Here is a 12027-nt window from a genome sequence, read left to right as displayed (position 1 = left end):
CACCATTCATCAGTCTCTCAATTACAAGGTCTAAGGAAGTAGAAGGTTGAGCATTGGGTATCTGTACTTCCCTCTTCCATTTCCCTATAGTGATCAAATCATCCTCCAACTCAACCACAAGTATTTTGACATCACTTAGGGTTGCAACTATTTGCCTACAGATCAGGAAACCTATCTTTGAAGGCATGAAATTTATAAAAAAAAAATTTAGATTGTCATCCGAGAGTTTCTGATTGACATGAATTTTATGTACAATCTTATCAAATTTTGCTACAAAGTCCCTCATGGATTCCAGAATCTCTTTTTTAACTCAGCTAATTGAGCCAAGAGAGTGTTCATCCTCTACTACTTTGAACCTTTCCTCAAATCTTGTTTTTAAGCCCTGTCAATCTATTATTGCACTATTTGGCAGGTGATAGAACCAATCTGTAGTTGTTCCAGTTAGTGTTTGTACAAATAGCCTCACTGCAACATCTTCATGTTGAACAACTATTATACCGCAAGCAACATTGAATGCATTCAAGTGTTCATCAACTGTGGTCTTACCATCACCACTAAATTTTGGCATGTGATCTCTTGCTCCTTTGGGTAGGGGATTCATATTTAAACCCAAGTTTAATGGACCTACTGCAGATCCCCAAGGATTATTTACTGCCATTGGAAGGATGATATTGAGAGGAGTCAGGTTGATTATGCTGGGTAAAGCAAAACCATGCAAGGTTAGAGCCTAACAAACCGAGGATACATGAAGTGAAGGAGACAAAGAAGGAGGTCTACTTCTTTCTCGTCTCTGAGGTGAATAGGTGGGCTGAAAATCTAGGTTCCGCAATTCTTGAAAAACAAAATCAACTATCCCCTCCCACCTTTGAGACCTAGTATATCTTCTCGACTCCAGTCTATCTATAATGCAAAACTTTGATGGCACCCAAAAATATTCTTAAAAGTTGGCAATCCAATTCTTGATACCTTATAACTAGGCAACTAGTCTTGTTATTCAATTCCCTGGCAGAGTCGCCAAAAATCTATTGGTTAACAGATTTTCCCATTTCTTTAAATTATATTTAAATTACAATATGACTCTTGCACACCCCTTTATGAAAGGAAAACAAATGGACCAACAGTTGGGTGAACTGATTTAATGCTCATCCTCTACATTAGAGGGCAGCTCCTTGTGAGATTTACAATGAATTTTTATGCAGAAAATTTAAAAATGAATACACTTTTCACTAGAAAGCGCAAGGATTTTGCATTTATTCATCAACACAAAAGAATGCTATGAAGATTGAAGAGAATATTATTGAATATCTATTTCAAATGTAGAGCTCACAAACTTCTACTTCCACACATGTTCATTCCATAAACCTAAAACAAAGTAAACTCAAAGTAGTATAAATGTTGATCGATTCTCACTCATGCCTCACAGGACAAGGGGGATCAGTACCACTTAAAAAATAATGAATTTCCTTATAAGAAATGAAATCAATGAATTCAGAAACACAAAATTAACTGGTAATGAAATGATACTTTTGCACATTAGCAAATATCCCAACTGAACTTGCCAATTCTTCAAATAAACATATTTTAAGATTGCATATTATAACATTTCATTCAAACACCAGAAATATCAGTTTTGAGAATTTCAAAGAAAAACCAATATGTTCCTCCAAATCATAGGTTTTTGGACCCTCACTTAAACTTACTTACATAAATGGCCCCCAAGCCTATAGTTTGTTACATCATAACTAAAACTTTTAACTCTAACCTAGAGTTAAAGAAATTGTTTACTTGAAAACAAATGAAACTAAATAAACAATAGTTGTAGATTGGTTGATAGCTCATCCATTAGCTGATCAGGACTCCATTATGGAAGATGAGGCTTCTAGTTTAGCTTGATTTTGTGGAAATGTGCATGTTACGCCACTCCAGATGTGCTATTGATAAATTCAAGAGGACTTGAAAATACAAGAGTCAAATTTGTAAGATGCGTTGCTCCCATACCTCCTTATCCATGTTTACTTGCAACACCCTAGCTTTATGCGCCTCCATATGATCAGAGCAAACTATGAGCATTGACTCTTGTCTAGCCATCTTTGATAAATCATCTGTAGTCAAGGAATTTGTTTCCCTGATGAACTATATTCTTTCCTTCAAGATCTTCTCCATGTCTGCAATAGCTTCAATTGTTTGAGCATCTTCCTTCATGAGTTGAATATCAATACCCTTAAGATCTTTTTGCATTGTGTCAATCAGATGTGTCAACCCTTTAAGAAACATTGTAGATTCTTCATGGCCTTGTTTGATGATTGAATTTTTCCACTCTACATTTTTCCTCGACACATAAAGCACATTGTCATCCAAACTCTCCATAGGTTTCTTAGTTAAGAACTTCATTACATCGAATTTCTGCATATCATTCATTTGCGCAAGCCACCCATTTAGTCCTTTCCTTTTCCTAGGTGACAACTTCTAATTCTAACTCCTTACTTATAGTTATAGCATCTTCATACACTTTTACCAAATTGACAATATAATCTAAACCCTACTATATTATGAGATCAAGCCATTCATCAAACATCTCTTCCACCATTCTGTTCCTCTGAACCTGATCTAACATCTTTTGGTTCACCAAAGATTTGGGATCAAAGGATAGTGTCATTTGTGATAGGGGTTGAAGACTTGGATGGTTTATGACATTAATGTACTTAGCCATTTGGGTGATGATCTGTTTCAACTCCTCTTTATCCTTTTCATCTTTCCAAGATCTTGAAATAATCTTCTTTGTGGAGGATTCCAAATGCTTGACATCAACTGCCTGTGAAACAAATCCCAAGTTAATTTTCTCCACAGTGAAGTCATCTTCAGTAGCTTTCTCTGAATCTCTGCCTGGGATAGGTTTAGCTATTTTAGCTGTCTAATGACCTGTAGCCTTGTCTACCTCCACCATTGTCTATGTTTTAAGTTTATTTGACTTAGACACTTTTCTAAGGTACTTGCTTACCATATCTTCCATGGGGATTATGATTGGGACAACACTGCATTTCTTCCCTATGGAAGCCCCTAACCATCGTGGAGTGCTTGAAGCTTCTTTGGATGAAGGAGTTGTCTAAACACTCAAGGAATCAACAATAGTTAGGGTGTTCATTAGATTCATCTCACCTTCTGGTTCTTTACCTGTATCCACATCTTGTACTCAAGGGTTACTCAATTCCTCCTAATCCATTATCACTTCAACTTCCTCACTTGGATCTAGGTCTACAACAATTTGGCTCAATGTTGGCTCTCTTCTCTTCTTTTTGCTTCTTGAATGAGTCACTCAGGCTCCTAAAGAACTCAACAGGGACCTTTTTGATCTTTTGGGTTGAATTTCTTCAACAACTGGCTTTGTATCACCTGCAACATCAACAATCTTGTTAGAGGTAGAAATAGGAAGTTGAGTCACAACATGCAAAGAAATATTAGTTCATGGGAAGGCATGAATGATCCTTTTCTAAATTTCTCATCTCTTAACCATTTTTTAGTTCTCCTTATAACATTGAAGGCCCTGGCCTGAATTTTTCATCTTCCTTTTTGTTACAGTCAATCTCAAGAATCAGCTGTCCTTGAACCTTCTTATTAAATTCAGGATCTAAAACATCTTCCCTATTTCTTCCTATGCCCCAAACACATTGATGGGAATTCTCATGGTAATTACTTGATGTACAGTAAATCTGGACCATAATCTCTTCCTTACTTCATACTCATCACTGCAATTTTCCCAATAATCTTCCAACTAGGGTTCATGACAGAAATGATCATCTACATTTAGATTCTCCACAAAATATCCCTTGTTGTCAAAATTTCATCTAGCAACATAAGACTACAAATTCATCTTCTTAAATCCTAACTCTAAGTTCAAAGCATTAGTTCCGGACTTACAGATGTAATAGCCAAGTTCAATTGGAAAAGTAACCCCAGATTCACCCTTTGTTCCTAACTTTTTATCAATATGAGCCAATTGTCTACTCACTTCATTGAGTACATAGATATCAAAGGTGTATCTGGGTAAGTTGAATGGTTCACCCTCAAAACCACCTACTTGAAGATAGATAAACCTGGGAAATTGAATGAAAAAGATGCCATATAGACTAATTAATTATATGGCTTCAACTGACATCCTTTTATTAACATCACCTTGTAATTCAAATGCAAGTCTTCCTGCAAAGACACCATTCCATCTGGTGATATGCTCTACATATCTCTATTGTTGTAGTAAAGGATAGTAATCATAGACTTTCATACCATCCACCCATGGTTCACTATGCAGTCCATGGCAATCTCTGGTACGAGATAATATGTAGAATAAATAAGAAGACATCTAAAAGCTATACATACCCACAAAATTACTTAATCCCTCATGAAGTCTTTCTGCAATCACTTGCACCTAGTCAAGATATTTTTCACCTGGTAGAAGCACCTGAATATAAAATATACATCCAGTCCTCCCAATAAAAGGAGTATGAATTCCCCTTCAGCTTGTTTAATAATATCACAATATCTTGCACTTCTGTAATGAAGTGCTCCCTGGTAAGGGGCTTCTGTAGTTGTGACCCACCCTTTTAAACTTTCAAAAGCCAATTTCTTGCAATAATACTTTTGTATACTCTTTTCTTCTCAGAGAAGAATGCATATGAGGTCCCAATTGACCAATCCTCATATGGCTCCTTGTGCAGGATTCCCATCGCAGCCATTACTATTTCTCTATTAATATCAACTAATAACTCACTACTACTAGTTCTTAGGAACCTTTTTTCAGCATCGTATCTATTCATACATGCTATTACCAAATCTAAGCATGGGGCAGCAATTGGAAATGCAACAACTTCAACCAGACCATTTCTTACTATTCTCTCCATCATTGAACCGGCTTCAGGGTTTTTGGCCCTTTCTATCCCTAGGTCGGCTTGAGTTAAAGAAGTATCATTTAATTCTGAAAGTTTGCTCACCAAGCATGATGTCTGACAAAGTTTCAAAAGTATCGGCCTCATAATGCCCTTATACTTTTAGAAAACAATCTTAAAGAATGATAGAATTCTATTCCAACAAACCAAAGATTTCTTCTACACTGACAAACCTTCTGAACTAACGAAATATAGTATAGGGAAATTGTCTCAACTCACATGTTACCACCATGAATCTGTGAAACCCTCTTAGGAAAGTGGAGCTAAAATTACCTTCAGTGTCTCCGATTCATTCAGTTATAACAACTAAGACCTTTACAATTTTGTTTATGAATTCACATGTCTTTTTGAGCAAATGGGAAAAAACTGAGAAAAATCTACACATGTTTCATAATGATTCATTCAAATGTGTAAAGGAATAGTGATATGACTGAAAACCTGACACTTTCTTAATTGCCCGTCACCTCTACACAAATAGTATATATCCTCGTGATTTCTTTCTAAATTAAGAATTTTAAACTATTAGATGCTGGGAATATTCATTTTTACTGCACTACCTCCAGTATTATTAAAATCTTTAGAGTCAACTTGGAGTGAACCTTTTGAACCTTGAACCAACTCACAAGGAGTTCAATAGTTCAAGTTCATTCATAGAGAACAATAGAAAATTTTCAAACTAGCGGCTTGAAACAATACCGGGAACGAGCAATAACCACAACAAACAAGTGAAAGGACTTTGAACTTTGAAACATTGAACCAAAATAAAAATGGTTCAAAGTTCAAATTCAATACCGACTTAAACACATTTACACTTGCTCGTTAAATAACATTACACAGTTGCGACTCACGTAAAAGAAAGTTTTGAACCTTGAACCAAAAATTTTCACGGGTTCAAAGTTCAAAACACATTACAACAATGTGCTTGCTTTTAATTAAGACAAAGTTGCTAAGGACATTACCTAAAGTGCACTTTGAATCTTGAACCTTTGAATTGTTTAAAGGTTCAATGACTTAGGTTCAAAGCAAAGAGAGACAAAGACCGAAAAAAGGAAGAAACACCAAAAGGCAATTGAGAAACTTGGAATTTTAATGGAAAATTGAGGGGATGCTAACACCATGTCAACTATAGGGACTATCCACCAAGGAAAAACCAGGGGAACTCGGCAATCAGTGGGAGAGGGAATTTTATCATGTTGAGTCCCAAGTAGCTGACACATTACCATCGCCCACCAGCTAGTAGGAGCAAACAAAGAGACCAGCCCACTAACGACCAGGGACCCTCTAGCTGGTCACTTTAAGTGACTTTGAGTGCCTTGGTCGGTCAACTCAAAATTAGAAAAGGGACCCCACTAAAAAGATGCTAAGACAAAAAGACTCCTATCTGTATAAAATGCACATGACACTAAGGTTATGCAAGACAATATGGTACATATAACATGTAGGTTATGAAAAACTACTTGAATTTATCTAAATGGATCTATAGTTAAGTTGATAGAAAAAGGTCAATATTTTAGTGACTCAGAGGGGGCCCTAGGCCTACTTAGGGAAAGATCAAATACCTCAGATATCCATTGGTAATGAGTCAAAGAATGGAGAAGAAAAAATGAAAACCCTCCCTATATCCATAAAAGATCAAAAAATTGGCCAACCTGAAGGGACTGACCTCTGCATGAGCACTTATGGAAAGCATAATAACATAAATTACAAATATTCACAATAATTTTAAATAGGGCTACAAATATCCTAAGTACATGCTTTGAGATGTATGCCATTGACTACAATGGGGAGACCTTCACCATTTAACCTAGCTAGGATGAAAGAGTTTTCTTACATGAGTAGCTTGTTATCATGGAGGGGCCACTCTATATGGCATCAAATTTTGAGTGCCTATCTATTTTTTCTCTATCAACATCCCATTTTAGGATAAAATATCCAACTTGGAAGGTCATCAAAATGGATTTCTTGTAAAAATACTATTTAACCTATCCCTGATGGATATTTAAGTTCTTCTTGGCCTTCTCTCTGACCTCTTCTAGCTCTGTAAGTTTAGCATACCTCACTGATAAGGCATCATTCTCTAGGAACTCCAACTAATGTGCTAGGTCTAGAGATGGTAACTCAAGGGATAAGGGAAGCCTTTCTTCCCTTCCATGTACTAGCATGAAAGGTGAATTGCCCAAAGCTCTTTTGGGAATGATTCTATCATCCCATAGGGTTGTTCCCAATTTGAGGTGTCATCACCTCTGATTGTCTTCAATAGTCCTCTTGATGATTATAATGAGATTTTTATTGGAGGACTTAGCCAAGTCATTGCCTTGGGGATAATAATTGGATGATTTTTTCAGAAATACGTCATGTTGACTAATATAATGGTGAAAGGGGCTCCAAATCTGGTTGTAATCCCCTCAAGGAATTGAATTGCTGAATTTTCAATTGCATCCTTCAAAGCAACAACCTCTGTCCACCTCTTCAAATAGTCAGTGGTAGCTAAAATCTAGTTGTGGCATACACTTGATACTAGATTGATAGGGCCAATCAAATTAAGCCCCCATTATGCAAAAGGTTGATCCATAGAGATGGGATGAAGGGGCAGGGCTGCTAACCTTTGTTTGCCTACAAATAATGCACACTCCTTGTACTTCCTAACCCACTTGTGGGCATCACCAGATAGGTAGGGCCAATAATAGTCTACCCTTATAATTTTCATGGTTGTGGTCCTTGTTAAGAAATGGCCACCTGAGGGTCCATTATGAAATTCTTTTAGCAACCTATTGGTCTGATCCCCATGGATGCACCTTAGAAGAACACCATTTAGGTCTCTTTTGAACAAAATCCCATCCACCAAAGCATAGGGGATGGACTACAACTTGAGATGTCTCCTCCTGGTTGTATCAAAGCAAGGAGGATAGATTCCATTCCTTAGGAAGGCAATCATATTCTGGAACTAGTCAGGTTGCACTTTTTCCAAGTTTTCAACTTGTTCCTCTTCTTCTAGCAAGAGGGAGACCATTGATCTTTCTCAAAAGATGAATTGAACTTCTCACATAGTCCTCTCCCCCTCACTAACCTGGTAATCTTGATGTCAAGGTCATACTCTATGACCTTAGTGATACATCCAACTCTTTTCTCACCTATATCCTTATTTATAAGGAAATCCTTAACACTAGTATGTGGAAATAGGAGCTAAATGTAATTCCTGCCAAAATACCCTAGAGAAACTAAGCAACCAACATACTAAATGGAGAAAAAAAAATTTAATATCAACTAATGCAACACATAACATCATCTATAATTAAATCCTTAACATTCGTCATTATCAACATGAATTATAAACTCATTGACTAATTATGCAAGCAGAATAACATCACAATCCTTACTACTATCTCTCTAGGGTACCTTAATGTCATTACTTATTACAACTATCATAAACAATAACATTCCACTCATTTGACTACCACACTTATCATCAATTAGTTTTTAATCTTATTCAAATGCTACTTACATAGTTTCTTTCATTACAATATGCAATTGACTTGTTTATTTAACCATTATGAGATGCACTCTACTCTATCTTCTAACTAACATGATATGCTTGCTCTTCCATGCAAGACCAATCCCTTTTCTTACGTTCATTTTATAACCAAATACAAATTTTCTTAAACCCTTAACCATATCCTAACTACATGATCTTTATCCATCCAAGAGATAATGTAATATCTAATGCATAAATATAGTCATCTTATTCATGCCACTCATGCATCTAAATTTCTAACATGATCATTTTCTTTAACATAAGTTTCAAATGCATAATGCAAGATTCCTAATGATTTACTTAGATACATATCTAAGATTCATAATGCTCTTCCTAATATATCTACATCTTTACATGATATTACATTACATGAATCCAAGATATCCATTACATGAATGTGCTACAACAAATATACATAACTGCTACAATGATGAAGAATCCACATCCACACATGAATAATCCAAGACGATATCCCAATGGTTGGAAAAAACCAACCACCCGACCATGTGGAACAAAAGGAACAACCTCCCATGATAGGAGATGACACAAGGTCCCAACACGCACTCTAGACCTAAGCTATCACCTAACAACCAAAGAAACTAAACTATACAAGGACTCTCAAGCAAGGACCAACCACAAGAAATCACAAGAAGAAACTCCCAAAGGTGTACATTTCAACAAGATATAAATTTAATCTAAGGGGGGACACATGTAGGAGTGGAGTGTCATGGCATTCCATCCTATAACAAATACTATACATAAGGTAGAAGCCTAATGGACATGTGGAGCCATCTCAACCTATGAGAGACCAAGGGAGATTAATTTTCCATCGCAATGACATTCCCAAGCTTATCCTAAAATATCCTCCCTAGGATAAAGTCATGGGGTTCAACTATTAATTATCTTAATTAATGAATCTCATTACCCATCCCATGTTACTACTTATCAAGTTGCCATTAGTTTTTATATTCAAATTCATACTATATATTCTAGTTGGTTAGCACTACCAAATCATGCAGTCGGTACACATAAAGAAGTCGGTATGCATAGTCTAGTCAGTTACAAAGGAAAGTAGTCACAGAATGCAGTATACACCGAGCTATCTACCGAGTATCTTTTTGAGACTACCGAGCAATAAAGATGACACACCGAGTGAAACGTGTTACCAGATACATTGAACCTGGACATGCATATGAAAACATGTTACAAGATCGAGGCACATCTAACTATTATTACATTGGAAATTACACTAGAAGATTGTGTATGATTTTAAGGACAATCTAACCAATGAAATATTTTGTTTAGTTATTCATTCGAGGAATCTTGTTTGTAAGATCGAAGCAATGAATTGGATCACCTTTTTAAGAGATCTATTTATACAGCATAAGTGAAGTGTATGTATGCATGAAGAAAGACTGTTACAAAGACACAGAGGTCATCGAGAAGGTTTATAGAGAACAGTCGAAGAACAGAGTAAACAGAAGGGTTTACCGAGTTACTATATGGGTTACCGAGGTATGCTATAAGCAAGGTAATCTATTTTGAGCACATAGAATCTGCTATAACATTTCAGATGTAAAGTTGCAGATAATTGTAATGATTTTATTGTAATATTGTGAAGTTGAAAGAGAAACCTTTAACAGGGTAAAAGACTCTAATCAAGTCTATAAATTGTAAAGCCTCTAACCAGGTGCATCATTCAGAATAAATGTTGTAAAATCCTTTAGCAAGGTAGATCTAATAGATCTTGTTACTCCTAATAGGGTAAGCTATTAGAAATAGCTAAATGTAGCTCTAACCAAGCATTCTTTATTATTGTAGTAGTGAAGTTGTGGGTGCCATCCCCACTGTAGTTTTTCTCTCTAACCAAGAGTTTCTGCGTAACCAAAATATATGTGTTATGGAGTGAATCATGTATGATTGTTATCTATTTATTTTAACTTTATTTTATGTTACTGCACTATTCTGTTTATGCATAATAGTAAATTTATTATTCAAGAAAAGTTGTGGAGTACTAATTCACCCCTCCCCTCTCAGTACATTAGATTTCCATATTGGGCGTAACAATTGGTATCAAAGCTTGAATCTTGGAAAAGGGTTTAACTACCTAAAGAGAAAGATCTTATCAATGGAAGGCTATAAACAATCTTAGAGGATTGTGTATCTGCAAGAAGAACTGGATCATGCTAATCAAGTGATTGCAGACATGCAAAGGCAAATGCAAAAATCTCTGAAAGTAAGAAGAAGATTATCTAATGATTTGCAAGATTCTCAAGAGTTAGTAGAACAAATTGAGACATCATCTGAGAATAGTATATTTTAAGAAACTAAAGAAATGATTGGAGTATTGAAAGAAAAGAACAAAGCATTGGTTGATCAACTAAAAGCAATGAAAAGAGAACATGAACATTTCAGTACACAGATGACTAAAAATCTAGATGCATTGAGGACAACAAAGGATAAAGCAAGAGATCTACAAAGAGAGAAACAACAACTTAAAGTCTTAGTATCTAATAAGAATGATGAAATCACAAGGCTGACTGGGATTCAACAAAATATGACAGATCAACTAGGTTATGCACATCATGAAGCAATTTTGAAGAATGATGAAAATCAAGCATTGAAACTTGAAGTATCAAGGTTGAACAATGAACTTGAAACAGAGAAGAAATCCAAAGAAACATTGAAGAAAAGTTATGAAGCATCAAAGATGTTGGATGAGCAACTGAATACAAGAAGACCCAACAAAGATGCAAGACTTGGTTACAAAGGAAAAGAATCTACCGAGAAAGGAATTCATACTACCAAGAGAGGAGAATCATCAAAGCAAGCTGGAAATAGGAATAACATCAAGAGAAAGAAGCCTATTTGCTACTACTATGGAAATCAAGGTCATACTGCCAACATATGCCAAATTAGAAAAGGTAAGCAATCGAATATCACTAAATCAAATGATTATTGTTACAATTGCAATAAATATGGTCACACATCTAATCAATGTAGGACAAAGTCTGTCAACAACTATCAGAAGGCAAAATTCAAAGGGCTTTGTAGAAACTGCAATAGATATGGACATAGTACCAAGAAGTGTTGGCTTAAGCAAAAGAACTACATGTGGTATGCACACCGAGCAAATGCTAGAGGTTACCGAACTCACACAGAACCTTACTGACAATATGCAGTAGTACCATGGGATTACAATACAAGGATATGGTGTGAATGTTGTGGAAGATATGGACATATTAGTGCCAACTATTTTATAAGGTTTGGAATGAACAATCGAAAATCATGGAGAAATCCTGGTATGGCATGTTTTCATTGTCACAAAGTTGGACACTTGGCTGGAGATTGCAGAGATCAACCTACAGGAGACACTGAAGAGATAAAAGAAAAACTAAAGATGATTTGGAAAAAGAAGGAAATCATGTAAAATGAAGAAAGCACCTTACCTACTGAGTTAGGTGTACCTATTCCAAATTAATCAGCAAAGGTATGAAGGGACTGCATTCTCTCAAGGTTAAAATCATAACAGTTCCTATTCTATTATGTACTAAATTC

The sequence above is a fragment of the Cryptomeria japonica genome, chromosome 6 (genome assembly GCF_030272615.1).
Source record: "Cryptomeria japonica chromosome 6, Sugi_1.0, whole genome shotgun sequence".
NCBI lineage: Eukaryota > Viridiplantae > Streptophyta > Pinopsida > Cupressales > Cupressaceae > Cryptomeria > Cryptomeria japonica.
The sequence above is the reverse complement of the archived record's forward strand: the minus strand, read 5'-3'. Positions refer to the sequence as shown.